Source organism: Chiloscyllium plagiosum, unplaced genomic scaffold (genome assembly GCF_037043375.1).
Source record: "Chiloscyllium plagiosum isolate Xiang-an unplaced genomic scaffold, Cpla_swu_hap1 HiC_scaffold_6, whole genome shotgun sequence".
NCBI lineage: Eukaryota > Metazoa > Chordata > Chondrichthyes > Orectolobiformes > Hemiscylliidae > Chiloscyllium > Chiloscyllium plagiosum.
In genome coordinates this window covers 7404574-7423835 of record NW_028270144.1, presented here as the reverse complement: position 1 = coordinate 7423835, position 19262 = coordinate 7404574, and the positions used below count along the sequence as shown (strand labels likewise).

At 39.2% G+C, this 19262-nt stretch overlaps 1 long non-coding RNA gene across 1 annotated transcript in view; it reads left to right on the top strand.

The window, feature by feature from the left end:
• The first annotated feature begins 3727 nt into the window (after positions 1-3727).
• The window catches only part of LOC148149702 (uncharacterized), a 36149-nt gene continuing 20614 nt past the window's right edge, over positions 3728-19262 (top strand). The window contains exon 1 of the long non-coding RNA XR_015757319.1: positions 3728-3842. This is a non-coding gene — a long non-coding RNA (uncharacterized LOC148149702). The remainder of the gene's footprint in view (positions 3843-19262) is intronic.

The following is a 19262-nucleotide window of genomic DNA, read 5'->3' as shown; positions in this document are numbered from 1 at the left end:
AGTATATTGTGGTCCATTGTGAAATACAATCTCTTTCGGTGTACTGCACCGACAAAGTACTGCACTAATTTTGTCTGTCATGGATGGGTCTCAATTATCCATCAATAAACCAAGAAACCATAGTTCCAACCTTTGTTGAAAAACTTTAAATTTGTGTAAGGCATTCATGGCCTTTAAGTCCACATTAAGAGATTTGGTCATCATCTTCTGATGTTGCCTTTCTTTTCCAATACTGTCAATATGTTGCGGATTTACAATCTTGCTATTCTGCAGGGAGATTCAGCAATATATTTGGTGTGTTTCTTTCTGTTTGTTTTCTCCTGTTCTGTTTTCAAATGAGTTTTCATGTTTTACACTTTTTTCTGTTTGGGAATGACATCAGCAAATCTATAAATCTTATATCTCACTGTTTAGTTAGAACAGTTTGTAGAGGAAGTTTTGGGGTTTTATTAGATTAGATTAGATTACAGTGTAGAAACAGGCCCTTCGGCCCAACAAGTCCACACCGACCCGCCGAAGCGAAACCCACCCATAACCCTACATTTACCCCTTACCTAACACTACGGGCAAAAATTTAGTGTGGCCAATTCACCTGACCCTGCACATCTTTGTGATGTGGGAGGAAACCAGAGCACCCGGAGGAAACCCACGCAGACACGGGGAGAACGTGCAAACTCCACACAGTCAGTCGCCTGAGGCGGGAATTGAACCCGGGTCTCTGGCGCTGTGAGGCAGCAGTGCTAACCACTGTGCCACCGTGCCGCCCACTGTCTCTGTATTGTACAAAGTTTTGCCAGTGGCTCTTCCTGTGGTCTTTAAACTTACGTTGCTGCCAGCATGTTGTGTTTCTACATTTGCTTAATATTAACTTACCAATCTCACACCAGGACATGTAAACCAAATGTAGATTCTATTTATCTAAGATATATTGCAGGATAACTCAGCTGACAGGATCACTATAAATGTTCAACAATTGTTGTTACAAGAAAGCATAGCTAAACTCTCTTAACTACATGGTACAAATTAGATTGTGCAATGGCTGCTGGTCACATGATTTAGATCCCAGTTACTTTCTTATGAACATTTTTCCTCCTATCACATCAGTACCCATTTTCCACAATGACTTAGGAGAACAAAGTATGTTGATATAATTTTCCTATTACTTCAATATATGCTATAAATTGTGGCAATATGCAAAAGAAAATAAAAACCCTCAGGTTGGGTAAGTAACAAAAGATAATAGATACCGCATTAATAGATGATCCATAATGGTATTTCCTAAGACAAACAGCAGATCAGGGCCAGGCATGTAGGAATGTAGAATCCATGATTATAGTGTAATGAGAAAAAAAGTCCCATGACAAACTCTGACTCTGATTCAGTGTGAACAAAACCCAGGATTATAATGAATTTGACACCACATTCAAAGTCATGATGTTGTCAAATTGAAAATCTGTTGGAAGGGGAATTTCAACTGAACTAAACACTGAAAAAATTTCACTGATTTTCAACTGTAAAAATGATATTAAATTCAGAACAGACAACCCCAGCTAGGAATAGATACAAAGAGCTACTGAAGGAAATTAATGAAGGAAAGGGTCAATTACATGCAACTGTGAAAATTACAATATGTGATTTTAAGAACAAGTGGTAACCTGGTGTATTGAATGATATAAAAACATTGAATTATAGGAAAGTACAGCATGGCAACAAACCCTTCAGTCCAACTTGTCCATGCCGACCATATATCCTAAATTAATCTAATCCCATTTGCCCAGATCTCTCTAAATCCTTTCTATTCATGTATCCATCTTGGTGCCTTTTAAATTGTACTCATCTCCACCACATTGGTAGTTCATTCCATACACGTACCTCTGCTCCTTAGATCCCTTTTAAATCTCACCTTAAACCTATGTTCTCTACGAGACTCCCTTACCCTGGGAAAATGACTTTGACTGTTCACCCTCATGATTTAATAAACCTTTATGAGGTCACCCCTCAGCCTCTGACGCTCCGGGGAAGACAGCCCCAGCCTATTTAGCCTCTCCCTATAACTCAAATCCTCCAACTCTGGCAATATCCTTCTAAATCTTTTCTGGACCCTTTACATTTTGCAACATCCTTTCTGTAGCAGGGAGACCAGAATTGAATGCTGTATTCCAAAAGTGTCCTAACCAATCTCCTGTACAGCCACAACATGCCATCCCAATTCCTATACTCAGTGCACTGACCAATAAAGGCAAGTGTGTCAAACGCCTTGTTCACTAACCTATCTACCTGTGACTCTGTTTTCTAGGCATTATTAACCAGCACTCCAAGGTTTTTTTGTTCAGCGACACGCCCAGGAACTTACTATTAAGTGTCTAAGTCCTGCTCTGATTTTCCCTATCAAAATGTAAAAAGAAAATTCACCCTACTCACTGTTATAGATTTCCAAAAAAAAAGGTTCAACTTTAAAAAAACTGAGCTGTTCCCTGCTTTGAGGAGTTCCCCATACTGAGTTTCTCCAAGGTCAGCTGTAATTTCACTGTTTGTTTATTTCTCTAAGAGGAACTCTGATGTCCAGAGACATTTGGAACCAAACAGCACAGGCAGTCAGCGGTGAAAGTTCACTGCTCTGTATTTTAGTTTCCTCTCACATGGCCCTTGCTCCCCCTCTTTTTTTTTAATGTACCGTTGTTTTAACCTTTTTTCTCCAAAGTTCCAAAACAATGCAACAGCTTATAAAGCATCTGGGGAGCAGGAGATCTCTGTTTCGGGCATAAGCCCTTCATCAGGATGTCAATTCTCCTGCTCCTCGGATGTTGCCTGACCTGCTGTGCCTTTCCAGCGCCACACTCCCGACTTTGATCTCCAGCTTCTGCAGCCCTCACTTTCTCCAACAGCTTATCAAACAGTAATTACTGCTCCAACAATTTGAGGAAATCAGCTCCAATACTCAAAATATATCAAGAAAGGAACAGCTCTTATTGCCATAATTCTCTTCTGTCCTCCATCTGGGCTTAACATATATCAGTAACTATCTACAATGTGCTAGAATTAATGCAAATCAAACAACAAATTCTGTATTATACTGGTGAAGACATTGAAATAATTTTTGTAAATCTTTGAACCAAATTCATGCAAAATGTATGTGGAACTGCAGCAATGATAGGGGTTGAGCAAGTAAAGGATAAGGTTTACCTGGAAATGAAACAAAAAACAGGAAGCTCAGTAGAGGAATAGTGATAGACATTTAAAGCAGGTATTCATAATGCTCAGCGATAATTATTCCAATTAAAAAGAACAACTGAACAGGTCAGACATTTGTTAATTAAAGATTGAAAAAAAGTGGAATGATCTTATTGAAATATGCAAGATTCTGAGGACTCTTGACAGGGCAGCTATTTTCATTATTTTTTGTATATTTTCATTGGGGGAGAATTTTGAAGTAGGGTACATAAGAGGTAATTCATTAAAAACTGAGACGTGAGGGCATTTCTTCTCCCAGGAGGGAGTGAATGTTTGGAATTGCAGAGATTATGGAAACAAGATCACTGGAGGTATTTAAAGAAGAAGTAGATAGATTTTGAAATATTGAGGAGCTAAGGGCTATGAAGAGCTGACATGAATATGGTGTTCAGGCCTGGGCAGATCAGCCATGATCTTATCAAATAGTAGTATACACCTGAGGGGCTGAATGGTCAACTACTGCTTCTATTTCTTATATTCCGATGTTCTTCAATCAGATGGTGTAGCAATGGAAGAAGAAGACACGGAGATGGAAAAAAAAGGAGGATGACAACACAGCAACAGCAATTACATTACAGCAGTGACGGCAAACTGGATTTCAACAAGTGGAGGTGGGATTTGAAATTTGGAGAGCAGCATTGAATCCTCCAAAACTATTTCAAATGTCTTCTTTGGAGAATCAAGTTGAAAAGTAGAAATTGTTCAACAAGCTTCATTCTAGTTGTCAACATTGTACAAAGACAAATTGACCCAATCTTGGAATATTGTGTCTTTGTTCAGTCAACAACAGAAAAAAAATCAATTTTTCTTTCCTAGACTCAATGATGAAAAGCTGTACAGATCAATACTTCTGATTATGATAGCCATTCCAATCTCTAACCTGTCAAAGGGGTGTGGCAAAGCAGCCAATGATTATGATTAGTGTAAGACAAGGCAATATGTAGTTAATCCAAATGTCCATACTCCTGTCAGGAACACAAGAGAATATGTGTCTTGGTATTCTGTGTGAATCAAATAACGTTTAGAAAGGAACTTTCTATACACAAACTATTACATTTGGAATGGTTGTCTCTATATCTCAGAAAATGTCTTATTCCCTATCACGTCTAACATAGTTTTTGTCATGATTGTAGTGAGGTTAGCCAGGTACACCTAATATAATATGAGTTCCCTGATTGAGGTTGTTAACCTGGTCCAATCAGGGAGTCCTGGCTAACAGATATAAACAGGAGGGTCAGATGTTCTGTTTACTCTGAGAGCTGGCTCTGAGGGAGCTGGGTCAGTGCCAAGGACTATACACATGTAAATACAGGATGACTTGGTGATGGGATACTGGTCTCTGTGGAGTTATTTAATTTCTATGCTCTTAAAACAAATGCAATTTAATATATAACAAATAATTATGCACTTAACTACTGCTTATCTATTCCAACTCTTCTTTCATACGAGCCCCACAGAATACCTTCCTAAATCACCATCATGTTCTCGGTTGTTGCGTTTCCTCGTATGGATGTCAACTTTCCAATTGCGTCCAATCCTTTTTTCTTTTAAGTTTATCTCAAATTCTGATTCCTGCCATCCATCATTCCTAGTTTAAATCGAGCATCTGCTGCTTTATTATTTCTCCAATTAAATACTGCTCCTAATCAATTACACAAAGCAGAACCCAATGACTGATCTAGGAGTTGAAACATTAGGTGGTATCTTTGCAGGTCCTGAGAGATGTCTAGAGGGCATAGGTGTAAAGTGAGAAGGGAAAAATTGAAAAAGGACCTGAGAGGGTAACTTTTTCATGTAGAGGGTGGTGCATTTACGGAATGAGCTGCCAGAGGAAGTGGTGGAGGATGGTACAAAAACAACATTTAAAAGGCATCTGGATGGGTATATGAATAGGAAGGGTTTAGAGGGGTAGGGGCCGGGTGCTGGCAAATGGGATTAGGCCAGATTGGTTTGTCTGGTCGATGCAAAAGAGTTGAACCGAAGGGTCTTTTTCCATGCTGTATGACTCTATGAAGTGCATTAGAAATATGTGAGAATCACATGGGAATTTGGGCAAGGTTTTTCTCAATGTGTGGAGCAACAAGTTGCATTTTGAAACTAAAGTCCAGAGGTTGTGGTGAGCAGTGAGAGTCCTATCAGCACGATTTATCCCTCACAATTACCCTCATTAGTACAGAATCTCACCGTCATGAACTTGCAGGTTCCCATTTTCCCAGCCACTGGATAGAGACATGAGAGCAAGAATTCCTGACATGAAACTCAAGGTGGAGACCTGGTGACTCCCAACTCCTTCGGATCTCCATCTTGGATACCTGGCACTGATGCCTCAGAGCAATGACACAGCCATTGTCCACAGCATCTGACATGTGTCAGCCTTTCTGCAAACTCCTGGGACCTCTCTGACCTACTCACAATATGCTACTGCACTGCCACTTTGTGGCGCACAGGAACCTAGCATTGGAATAATCCAGCAAGGGTACTGTGTGCGCAAGGACTGGCACCCAGCTGCATCTCAGGGCTACCCACTCCCCCTCTTAGCTTCAGTTAGTACCTACCTGGCTGCTTGCAACATCCATGCCTTCCTTCATTTGCCATTTGGAGCACTGCCCACCCATTCAGAGCTTAAAGGCTCAAGGTACTGCCTTGCTGTTTAGTGCAGACACCAAGTAGGCAGCTTCTCATACCTGCCAGCAGTCATTAGTCAAGGCTGTAGAGATCTTGCTGTATGGCACATGCTATGTTGCACCTGCATGTGTCAGCAAATTACATGGCAAACACTCTGCATGTGCTACAAAACAAGGGTCATTTGGAAGGGGAATAGTCCTCAGTGAAGTCCAGGGAGAAGTCCCTCAGACAGGATAGCTAAATCAGCTGATTGCTAAAGATACATGTTTGTCCCAAGAAACATAATATAAAGAACATGAAACAGACCGTTCAACCCAAGATGTGTCAACCATGTTGCCATTGTAAACTAATCCCATCTGACTACACATGCACTATGCATTGCCTGGTCATGAGTCTCTCTAAATGCCTCTTAAATGTTGCTATCCTATCTGCTTCTAACACCTCCTCTGGCAGCACTTTCCAGGTATGGTTAGCACTGCTGCCTCACAGTGCCAGGGACCTTGGTTTAATTCCAGCCTCGGGCAACTGTCCGTGTGGAGTTTGGATATTCGCCCCGTGTCTGCGTGGGTTTCCTCCGGGTGCTCCGGTTTCCTCCAGAGTCCAAAGATGTGCAGGGCATGGGAAATTTTCCATAGTGTCCAGGATGAGTAGATTAGTTGCATTCGTCATGGGAAATGTAGAGTAATAGGGTAGGGGAATAGGTCTGGGTAGGATACTCTTCGGAGTGTCGGTGTGGACTTGTTAGGCCTAATGGCCTGTTTCCATACTGTAGGGATTCTATGATTCTATGAACCTCTGTGTAAAACACTTGCCTCGCACATCTCCTTTAAACTTTCCATCTCACATCTTAAATTTATGCCTCTCATATTTGATGTGTCCACCCTAGGATAAAGGCTCCAACTATCCACCAAGTCTGTGCCTGTCATAATTTTATGTACTTCTATCAGGTCACCCTAACCCTATGACACTTCAGTGAAAACAGTCCAACTTTGTGCAGCCTCTCCTTGTGGCTAATATACTCCAATCCAGGCAATATCCTGGTAAACCCCTTTTGCACCCTCTTCAAAGCCTCCACTTCCTTCCGATAGTGTGTGACCAGAACTGTTCACAGTATTCCAAATGTGGCCTAACTAAGGTCTTATACAGCTACAACTTGACTTGCAAACGTTTATGCTCAATGCCCTGACCAATGAAGGCAAGCATGCTGTATATGCCTTCAGTACCATAGCAGGGAACAGCTTTTCATCATAATATGTTTTGTGAATTTTCCCAAAATAGTTAGCTTACTTAGCACAGTAAAGATAATCTAAGTACAGGAAACCATTTTGTGGAAACTCACTAGTTTTCACAAACATCTCTTTCTTCGCTGTCATCAATATTTTCCTTTGATTTCCTTTCGCATTTTTGAAGGCATTGGTTTCACCAATCATCTTATGGTAGTTTGACACAATCTTAATATTTCTAGTTAACCATGGATGTTGGACCTGTCCTTTGGAGTTTGCCCTATTCTTTAGGATACAGTACAACCTTGATTATCTGAACATCAATTATCCAAATTTCGGATTATCTGAGCAAGATCTCAAGGTCCTGTAAAAATGGCATTAGGCAACTCAGCATTCAGTTATCAGTTAAACGGCATTATGGCATGCACTGCCGGATAAGCGAGAAATGTTCAATAATTGGCAGCTCAAATTACCATTTGTTAACGATAGATCAGTTATTGGTTAAGCAGCATTATGGCGTGTATAACCAAGAAATGTTTGGATAATCTACAGTCATAAATTGCCGCTTGTTTATGATCAGATCAATTATCTGAACAATCAGTTATCCGAACTAATTACTCGTCGCCCACCTTGTTTGGATAATTGAGGCTCTACTGTGTATATAATCTGTGTATTCTAAAATATCATCTTAAATGTTTCCCATTGCAACACCATTGACCTATCCTTTACCCTAATTTGTCAATTCACTTTTGCCAGCTATGTTTTCATTCCCTCAAAATCTTCCTTATTTCATTAAAAAAATATTATGCACATACAGCTCTCTCTCTCAAACTGAATCCTATTATGGTTGCTACTACCTTCACTATGAGATCATTAATTAATCTTAAATTGTTGCCCAATAGCTGGTCTAATGCAGCCTGCTCGCTGGTCAGCTCCAGTTCTATGAACTCTACATCTAGGCTATCTTTATCCATCTTACTTTTCCAGGTGATGTGGACATTAAAATCCCCCACGTCTATCGACAAGCCTTTCTGACAAGCTTTTGTTGTTTCTGTTAATGCTGCACACTGCCTTATTGCAGCAGAGCAGGGAGCATCCAGGTTCCTGAGCCTGGGTCAAGTCCATTCTGTCCACTTTTTCTTTTTTTCTCATTTTTCTTCCTCTTTGGTTTGTTATTTTTACTTACCTTCTGGACAGAGCTCAGTTGTGGAGGCAGTGACAATGATGGTAATGGAGTCTGGAGTCCAGAGTGTGGCAGCAGCTGGCACTGGCAGAACTTGGGGGGTCAGTGGTGAAGTTGCTGGTGAGTCCGGATAGTGGTCAGTGCTGAAGAACGTAATTCAGTGTGGGGGAGAGTGAGCCCTTGCAGGGAAAGCCCAGTGTGCAGTGACTGCAGACCCATAACTAAAGGAAAAGTATAAATGTTGGACTTTTAACTGTATTTCCTTATTTTTCTACCTATCCTATGACGAACTGTAATGTTGAATTTTTAGGTTATTTATTTGCTTTTCCATTATATATACCTAAGATTTCATACCAAGGTCCCTTTGTACCGAAGATGGCACCGGGAATGGCGACTTTATATGCTTTTTGCCATACTTGTATTTTTCTGTACTTGAGTACACATGACAATAGACCTAATTCTAAACCTAATTCTAAATGCTATGATTACTGTTAAAGGGCATGTACACTTCCTAATCTCAGTTTCCAATGTTTCCACGCAATCATTTCCTGAACCTAGTTAATTTCTACTGAGTTAGTTGAACTAATTATTTTGGGACAATTAACAAAATAGAATATGTTGAAAAGCAATTTTTTTGAATGTTAAACATGTAGATTTCAAATTACATTTAAAATTGGATTAAATACCTTTCCCTTTGCACTAATATTTTGTTGGAAACATCTCATATAATTTCTCTGTGGAATGATTCTGCTAAAATTTATATAACTATTGAGTGTCCTCAATATTCACTTTGTTGCCTTTTATCTGACTCGACAATGGATTTTTAAATGACTTATTGTCATTTTAGTTTAATTTAAGCAGGTAATAAAAGTCTAATTCCATGCTATGCATTTATTTTTTAAAAATTGGATCATTTGCACGGACCTTGGTACTTTCTCCATGCAAAAAAGTGAGAACTAAGAGTGTGAAAGGAAACAACTTAATCTCCCCCACAGGCAGAATAGCAATACATCTTTGGACAATGTTTAAAAGAACATTGAAGCATCAGAGAGTTGAAGTATTTTGTGAATTCAGAGAAAAAAAACAGTTATGACTCTTAACCATGATGTAGAATATACTGTACTGAGTTTGTTAACATTTCATAATAAAAGAAAAAATTACAAATATTGACATTGTCCCATGACCATTTGAAAGGCATTTGATGTATGGACCCATGTATGTGCGATCCCGCAAACAGCATGAAAATAATGGCCAGATAAAGTGCTCTTTGGGGCTAAATTTCCCATTTTGACAATTTGCTTTGAGTGAGATTCTCTCCACAGATGCTGAAAGTTTCTCCAGCAATTTCTGTTTTTGATTCAATAAATGTGCCTTATGCTCAAAAACAATTCCCGCTTTAGTATTTATAAGAATTGCCACTACACATCACTGCACAATTATCCTCAAGGGCACATTGCAGAGATAGTTATTGGACTTCCATATGTGTGGTCACCTGCCTGATGACATACGTAAGATTAGCCCAATTGGCTCATTGTATCCATACATTCATGGGCTCCCCATGACAAATATGAAATCCCTATTTTGTCAATGATTGGCTCTGTACAGTGTGAATTGTCCTAATGGTTAAGCGAGTCACTTCAACCAGTTTTCAATGAATTTTCCATGGATTCCTTCATTGTTGTAAACATTATGCAAGTCCTACATATTGAAAGCAATACCACATTGATGACCTCAATCAATCTTGCTAGCTTATTCACCAATGTGAAGGAGCCATGAATTGAACTAAGATGAATATTGTCTGAACTTTTAAAAATATATATAACATTATTAAATTGGTGCCAGAGTATAGGGACTTAAACAACTTTCACTGTAGCTTTTTGTAAAAAATACAAGTGACAATAAATAATGAGTCTGCTGAAAGAAACCATTTAACTTTGCATGAAGGCACTATTTCTTGGCAATCCAGATGCACCACTAGCACCTGAATCTACTTTCATTAAATTCTTGTACATGTATTTAGCAACTTGTGTAGCTGCACGTTCAAACAGATTGTGCTGCCATGTGATCTTCTCTAGTCTAGCACTTGCTAGCATGTTTTTAGTAACTGTGAAAAGTATGCCTTTGATGGAATGACCACTAACCTCCTAAACCCTTGCATACTTCCAATGCAAAATCAGTCCTGATGTCTTGTTGCATCCGCACATAGATGGACTGACCAAGACACAAAATATGAAGCCCCTATTATGTCAATGATAGGCTCTGAACAGCATGAATTGGCCTAATGGTTAAGTGAGACACTTCAATCAATTTTCAATGAATTTTCCACATGCACTGTGAAGGATTTCTTCACTGCTGTAAACACTATACAAGTCCTAGATATTGAAAGCAATACCGCATTGACTTGCTTAATCAACCTTGCCAGCTTATTCACCAATGCTTGTGATAGTTGAATCTTCAGCTGCATCAAAGACTTTTTTTACCCAGTTTAATAAATTCCATCCTGCACTCAAATTTTTAATTGAAAAGGAACAATCAAACAAGTTCCCTCTCTCTTCAAAGTATTAGTTGAGAAATTTGCTAGTAGATTCTCCACCATCTATTGCAAGCCTACCTTCACTGGTTAATTTCTGTTTAATAGTTTCATGTGCTACAAGATCACGCTTATTGGCAACATGATGATTAAGGCCCAAGCCATCTAACATTGCTATGTAAATCTGATATTGAGATAAGTGAGATGATGCACCAGATGGGTGTATCATAACTATCATGCGTAATAATGGCTATCCTGAACAAATAGCCAATCACTGTATTTGATTCAAACGCATGGAAGGGTCTTATCAATTATAAATGATCTGTTAGTTATTCATTAAGTGTTATTTGAAATATAAAGAAATTAAGATAATTGAAATAAACATCAGTAACACCAGAAATGTTAAAAATCACACAACACCAGGTTATAGTCCAACAGGTTTAATTGGAAGCCCACTAGCGTTCGGAGCGACGCTCCTTCATCAGGTGATTGCCTGATTCCTGAAGAAGGGCTTATGCCCGAAACGTCGATTCTCCTGTTCCCTGGATGCTGCCTGACCTGCTGCGCTGTTCCAGCAACACATTTTCAGCTTCCAATTAAACCTGTTGGACTATAATCTGATGTTGTGTGATTTTTAAGTTTGTACACCCCAGTCCAACACCGACATCTCCGAATCATGACCAGAAATGTTTACTTTCTCATGTACTTTGAAGGAGAGAATTTGCTCTTGGTCCATTTTATTCACCTCTAACAAAAATTAAAAACAAGCACTTCAAAATTTGAAGCATGGATGGATCGCAAACCAACCATTTGATTTTTAAATTTGTAATGAGTGGTCTATTGAACTGAATAGAGCAGAAACAGCAAGCGCACTGTCCTATTCATATTCATTCCCCCTTTCCAAAACAAAATCAATTACAAAGGAGCTCACTGATGCCAGAACAATTACGTTTCCCCAAACTAATAACATGCTTATTTTGTTGTTGATAGGGTAGTGCATGTATTTTTGAAACACAATTATTTTCTGTTATACTGCATACAATAAAAACATGATTAAGCACAGAAGGAGACCCATTAATTTAATCTCAGTTCCCTGGTCTTTCCTTATAATTTTGTAAATTATTCCCCCTCATGCAATTCACACACTTATTTTGAAAGTGAATACTGAATATGTTTCTGCCACTCTTTTAACCTGTTGCTAATCATAAAAGCTGGCACCCTTTTCTTCCTCTTTGATTAACAATTCTTCTCCCAAAAGTTGTAACTGTCATTTTTTTTCCAGTCAAGTCACAAGTTTTTTTTTAAAATGAAAGTCAGTTTCATGTCCTCTGCATTATCAGATCAGGATTAAGATGCAAAGATTTTAGTTAAAGAAGCCTTTGTCCCATTTGTTGATTAAGCAGTAACAGTCTGGGCTGTATGCTCACTACTGTTGTAAGATGAATTTTGTTTACTTTCCTTACACACATTTCCTGACATTGATGACAGGATAATCCATTTAAAATGCACAAGTAACCTGAATACTATCAAAATCTTTTACACGCATTTGTGATGGAACACTTCAAAGACAATATTGCAACACATATAACATCTAAAGTTATTCAGAAGCATAAATTGGAAAAAAAAGGTGTTTCTTCGTGAGTAAGCAAATGTAAAAAAATTACATTTATTTCATGGCAAACACAAATGCAGCCACGACCATTCAATATGATCATGGCTGATCATGCAATTTCATTATTCTACTCCCACTTTCTCCCCATTCCCCTTGATCCCACTAGCTGCGAGGGCCATGTCAACTCCCTCTTGAATATATCAAATGAACTGGCCTCACTTCCCCATTCCTCTCTCCCATCCCTCTGCCTTGTCATCTCCCCATCCCTCTGCTTGTTCTCTACTTCTTGTCTATCTCTCCTGTTGGTCTCGTTATTTCTCTTTTGGCCATCAAAAGCTTCATGTTGGAGGTGACAATGGAAGAGTCAGGCTGGGTGCCATTGAAGGGCTATACAAAGCTTTTGAATTTTGGCCTGAGGCAGAGCAGTGTATGCCTTTGGAATCTGGACCAAAATCCTTTATTTAGCTCACAAGTTTGAGCTGTGCCCTCCACCTCCTGCTATTTCCACGAAGGCCAACAAACAGATCTCTCCCCATATGTGGTCACTGCAAAAGAGGGAGGAATCTCATATTTAGTTGGTCCCTAATTGATAAATTGCTTAGCCAATCAGCAGATCTATTAGCTCAGTCTCTAAAGCAAGCAATCTGTGGAGGCATGAGATGGAGTCGGTCAGGAAGAGAACAAAAACTGCATTGCATTACAAATATTGCAACTCCTTTCAGAATATCAATTCGCTATATTGTGTCGAGATTAATAAAAGCATCTTTTGTTTTAAAGTGAGGGGCATCATCAAAGGCATTCTTAGTCAAGATAAAAATAATTGACTCAAGTCAAACTTGAATCAGAAGGCCAGAGTTTGTTGAATTGTAAGTACTTAAAAGCCATTTACAAATGTCAACTGACACCCAAGTTTTGGATTTCTGCCCCAATTCCTGGTATCCACCATCTTTCAATCCAAGAAGTAAGCCCACATCCAGTACTCTTGACCTGACTGACTCAATTGCTGGGGAGAGGCATCACTTAGTTAACTGTTAAATTTTTGCAAAGTTGGGCAGGCTTCACCCTCTGGACAGTCGCAAATTAATATCTGGATTCAGCAGCCTATTGAAAGGATAAAGTCAAAAGGCCTTATCAATACTCGCTCCTTGCCAACGATGCTATGTCTGCACCCATTTGCACAATATACAATTTGTACAGAAATAAGAAATCCTGTAGGAACAGTGGCATGTGTGGAATAGCTTAAAATGCTTATTTGTAATTTTATAATAAAATTGTTATTGTTAGAGGTCTACGAAGGTATTGATTAATGAGCTCTTTGAAATGTCAAAAACAAAGCACTTGCTATTCCTTTATCATATGCAAGCAAATAGAGTAATTGTTAAAAAAAATCACAAAAAAACTTCTAATGTTACAAAGCTGTTCATCAATTCCTTTTCTGTATGTGTGTTCACATGGTTATCCTTATGTGAGAGCTTGGGTTCTCAACAAAGCCTCATCATGCCTGCTTGGTCCACAACCCACGCTCACTTAAAGGATGATCGAAGCACAGCCCCAACCTGTATTTGTAGGTGATGGACAGAGACCATCCTTCCCTCGTCCCCACCCCAGGAGCAAAAAAACTATCTCTCAGATGAATTTCTCCCAAGGTGATTGTCATGATCTGGGAGATGTTCCAACTCCAGTTATCCAACTCAGGAGAAAATTCCAGGCCAGAGGTAAGTATTTCCACCTTCACAAGGCAATGGTGGTACAGTCCTTCTTCTGGGCAGGAATCAGCTACAGAGCTTCCTCTTGGTCCCTTAAAACATATAAACAGAGAAACTAGGAGCAGGAATAGGCCATTTGGCCCTTTGAGCCTGTTCCACCATTCAGTATGACCATGGCTGATCATCCACTTCAGTCCCCTGTTCCTGCTTTCTCCCCATACCCTTTGATCCCTTTAGCCATAAGACATATCTATCTCCTTCTTAAAAACATTCAAAGTTTTGGCTCAACCACTTTCTATCACAGAGAATTCCACAGGATCACTACACTCTGGATGAAGAACTTCCTCCTCAAACCAGTCCTAAATGGCCTACCTCCTATTCTTAGACTATAATCCCTACTTCTGGACTCCCTGCTCAACCGGAACATCCTTCTCATCCTGTTAGAATTTTATAGGTTTCTATACAATTGCACCCCCTTGTTCTAAACTCCAGTGAATATAGTGTTAACCGACCTAATCTTTCTTCATAGAGCAGTCCAGTCATCTTGGAATTGGTTTGGTAAACCTTCATTGCACTCCCTCCATAGCTGGAACATCACTCCTCAGACAACACCAAAACTGCACACAGTACTCCAGGTATGGTCTCAATTGCAATTCCTGCCCCTGTAATCGAAGCCTCCTGATATGAAGGCCAATGTGCCAGTTGCTTTAAATAAAACAAAAACCTTGATGCTGAAGATCTGAGACAAAACCAAGTCTGACAATGGAGAGAAATCAGAATTAACATTTCAAGTCGAGTGAACCTTCTTCGGTTTCTGTTTCATTACCATTTGTCCAATTCGCCTCCTGTTACATCTGCAAATGTCTTTTCAGTGACTGGTCTATGTGGACACCCAGGTCTCACTGCACCCTTTCCCAATCTCACCATTCAGATAATAAATTGCCTTCTTGTTTTTGCTATCAAGGTAGATAGCCTCATATTTATCCACACTTATACTTCACCTGCCACATGATTGCCCACTCACTCAATGTGTCCAAACGTCTCTTCATCTTCCTCAGAACTCACCCTCCCATCCAGCTTTGTGTCATCTGCAAACACGCAGATTTTACATTTAATTACGTCAGTTCCTCTCTTTCACTTAACCCTGTGTGCCCTGGTGTTTTTGGGACATTTTTTGTGTCCTGCTTCGTGAAGACTCAAACAAAGTATGTATTTAATTGGTCTGCAATAATTTTCTCCCCATTATAACTTTCCCTGATTCTGATACACACATTTGTCTCCATTAATTGTTTTCTCTTCACATTTCACGAGCAGTTTAATTTTTCCTTGCAAGCTTACTCTCATGTTCTATTTCCCTTATTTTAATCAATTCCTTTGTCCTCCTTTGCTGAAAGTAACATGCTCCCAATCCCCAGGCCTGCTGCTTTTTTTCTGGCCAATATGTATGGCTCATCCTTGGATCTATTAATCTTCCAGATTTCCCTTGTTAGCCATGGAAGGCCATCTTCCCCATTTTGATTTTGTGCCAGACAGCTGTTATAGCTCCTCCATGCACTGTTTTTCAAAGTTTGCCATTACATATCTATTGGTAGCCCTTTGAGCAACAATCACCAACTTATCATATCCAGCTCACACCTCACATCCTATCGTTTCCTTGATTTAAATTCAGAATCAACTACGTCACTCTGTAACTTAATGAAGAATTCTACCAAGTTTAGATTCCCACTTGAGAAAGGTATTTCCCCAACTTCCACTTATTTCCCATTTTATTTTTGTGATATGAACACTCATCCATCCAGATCAAGGGATTCTCTCTCACAGGTCTCTCCAACCCAATGAATGCATGGGACCATACCCAAGAGTCTTGGACTATGGCCTTGTGTTACTGTTGTTCTCAACCTTAATGGCTTTCTGCTATTACCTTCATGTCCACCAGCACTTTTCTTCTATTCTGTAAATAACAAGGCCATATCTATTTAAACACCAAGCCATCAGACTATCAGATGGACTGTAGAAGGTGTGTTAGATAGCTGGTACACAGTTGTTATGCCTGTTTGTTTTCCTGATGGCATTGTTGGTAGAATTCAACCATATTTTATCATATCATTTGTCAGAACAGCAAATGTTCACATACCAAGACTCAAAAGTGCAATTGTTCCCTAATGACAGGAACTAAATCACTGTGGTATTTGAAAAACTGTTTTTTTTGCAAACAATAATAAACTGAAATTAAACTGTGTCGAGATTGTGGTGCTGGAAAAGCACAGCAGGTCAGGCAGCATCCAAGGAGCAGGAGAATCAACGTTTCGGGCATAAGCCCTTCATCAGGAATGATTCTCCTGCTATTCCTGATGAAAGACTTATGCCTGAAGCGTCGATTCTCCTGCTCCTTGGATGCTGCCTGACCTGCTGTGCTTTTCCAGCGCCACACTCTCAACTCTGATCTCCAACATCTGCAGTCCTCACTTTCTACTGAAATTGAACTGGGTCATGTTTCTGAACTAAGTCAATCTATTTTGCACATTCACTAATGAATTCAACATCAGGATCTAAGAATAAAATGGACATATTCACCCAAAATATTGTTATCACAAATACTCCCAAAATAATGCACAACAAGAAGGGTCAGTACAGACTTGTTGGGTCAATGGCCTCTATCTGGACTGTAGAGACTCTATGCTTCCATGGAGTATGGTTTTCATGGTATTGCACAGATTGTACATTTGCTGAACTAAAACCTTGAAAATAATATATTCATTATTTTGTTTAGTACAAAATTTGCATCCAGTGTTACAACCATTCATATCGATCTTCAGTTCTTAATTCTTAAATGCCATAGAGATGGAAAATTTCCTCCACTTATTCGATGCACCAAAATGGGAACTGCGTGCATTATAATGAAATCATGCTCCAAATGCACAATGTAAAGTTTTTCTATTGATGATGTCACTGTATTAGCTAGAATTATAATCATTTTTGAAATAAATTATATTTGTTTTGATGGAATAATATGACTTGCCAATAGGGTCCTTCAGCATAGTGCCCTTGGCCCAATATCTTCAGCTGCTTCATCAATGACCTTCCCTCCATCATAAGGTCAGAAGTAGATGAATACACAATGTTCAGCACTATTCACAACTCCTCAGATACTGAGGCAGTCCATCTTCAAATTCAACATGATCAGGATAATATAGAGGCTTGGACTGATGAGTGGCAAGGAGCATTTACACTACTCAAAGCCAGGCAATGACCATCTCCAATAAAAGATGATTTAATAATCACCCTAACAGATTCAATGTCATTACTATTACTGAATTCCCAATTAGCAACGTCCTGGAGATTATCATTGACCAGAAACTGAACAAGGCTAGCCAGATAATATGGCTGGAAGAGCAAGTCAGAGGCTAGGAATACTACAGCAAGTAACTCACCTCCTGACTCCCCAAAGTCTGTCCACGATCTACAAGGCACAAATTGGGAGTGTGATGGACTACTCCCCACTTGCCTGGTGAGTGCAACTCCAACAATACTTGAGAAACTAGATTCCATATGGGACAAAGCAGCTCACTGGTTGTCACCACATCTGCAAATATCCACTTCCTCCACCATTGATGCTCAGTAGCAGCAGTGTGTACCATCCACAAGATGCTCTGCAGAAAATCAGCAAAGCTCCTTACACAGCATCTTCCAAACTAAAACCATTTCCATCTAGAAGGTCAATGTAATGGGTACATGAGAACATCAGCACCTACATGCTCTCCTCCAAGACATTCACCATTATCATTTGGAAATATATCATTGTTCCTTCAATATCATTAGGCTGAAATCCTGGCATGCCCCTCCTAATGTCATTGTGGGTCTAGCTACAGCAAATGGACTGCAGCAGTTCAAGAAGACAATTCACCACCATCTTCTTAATGGCAACCAGAGATGGGCAATAAATGTTGACCCAGTGAGTGATATCAACATCTGATGAATGGGGAAAAGACAACTCCAACATGTTTCTCAATTTCTAATAATAACTGTGAAGTTCAAGAAAATTGTTTGTGGTAGCAACGTGGTGTGGCTGGACCTGGTGTGTGCATTGAGTTTTAAAATATAATTTAATATTGAATTTATTGTGGAAACTCCACCAGCTCCAGTATAATACAACCTTCACTCCCATATCTGCAGTCCATAATAAATCCAGCTCCACACTGCCTTATTTAAGGAGGGGAAAATCCCTTGACCAGGAAGTGATATTTGATGTTCAATTAGTTTAATTGTTACCAGGGTAGTTTGCTGATATATACTTTTAATTATATTTCCTGCTCCTTACTTTGAATGCTCCCTCTTACCACTAATAACAGTCTTGACAATATCATTTCTGCCAAATTGAAAATTCCAATCTGCAAGAGAGGGGAATTGAAGAAACAGCTTCTTCTGCTTTTGTCCCAGCATCCCAACAGCAACTTAGCAATGCATCTCAGGTCATTTCTGTTTTGCCTTTGGGTTTAAATGCATCTGTGAGCAAATATAGTTGCTGCATGGTCTTTGAAAAACTTTATTAATATAATTCAATAAAAAGTTCCTTCCTTATTCAGATTCTCCATTCTCTGTTTATTAACCAGTGGGCAGGATAATTTTTTTGACCACTTTAATTCTTTGAATTGAATTAAAAGTTGCAGCCTCCTTTTCTCATTCTCACTTTGCATTGCACAGATCAGGAGGGTACCAGCTTGTATTTCTGTTGGCAAATGTTTTACCTAAAATCATTGAAAACCCAAGACTGGTGTTACCTTATCACTATGTCATGATTTACCTTACAATCTAATCTGTAAGTAATGCACTGCCCTATGCATTTTGGACTTTTATCTAACTATATATTACACATATTAGCATGCATCAAGTGTGGTTTCCAACTTGCTTTTTTACATATATTCTAACAGCTAGTGGATAAACAGGCCTCTAGTACAATTATACTGTCATATTTGATGCATTAATCGATGTGGACGTGCAGCTAAAGAATTGCATTCAAAACAAAGCTATTAAAACTCCTTATTTTATATTCTTCATGGTCGCATAATCACAATCTCCTATCCAACATCAGATGATTTGCGATGGATTTAAACTTCCCTCTTAATACCATCTGGCAGGATAAAGTATCAGACTA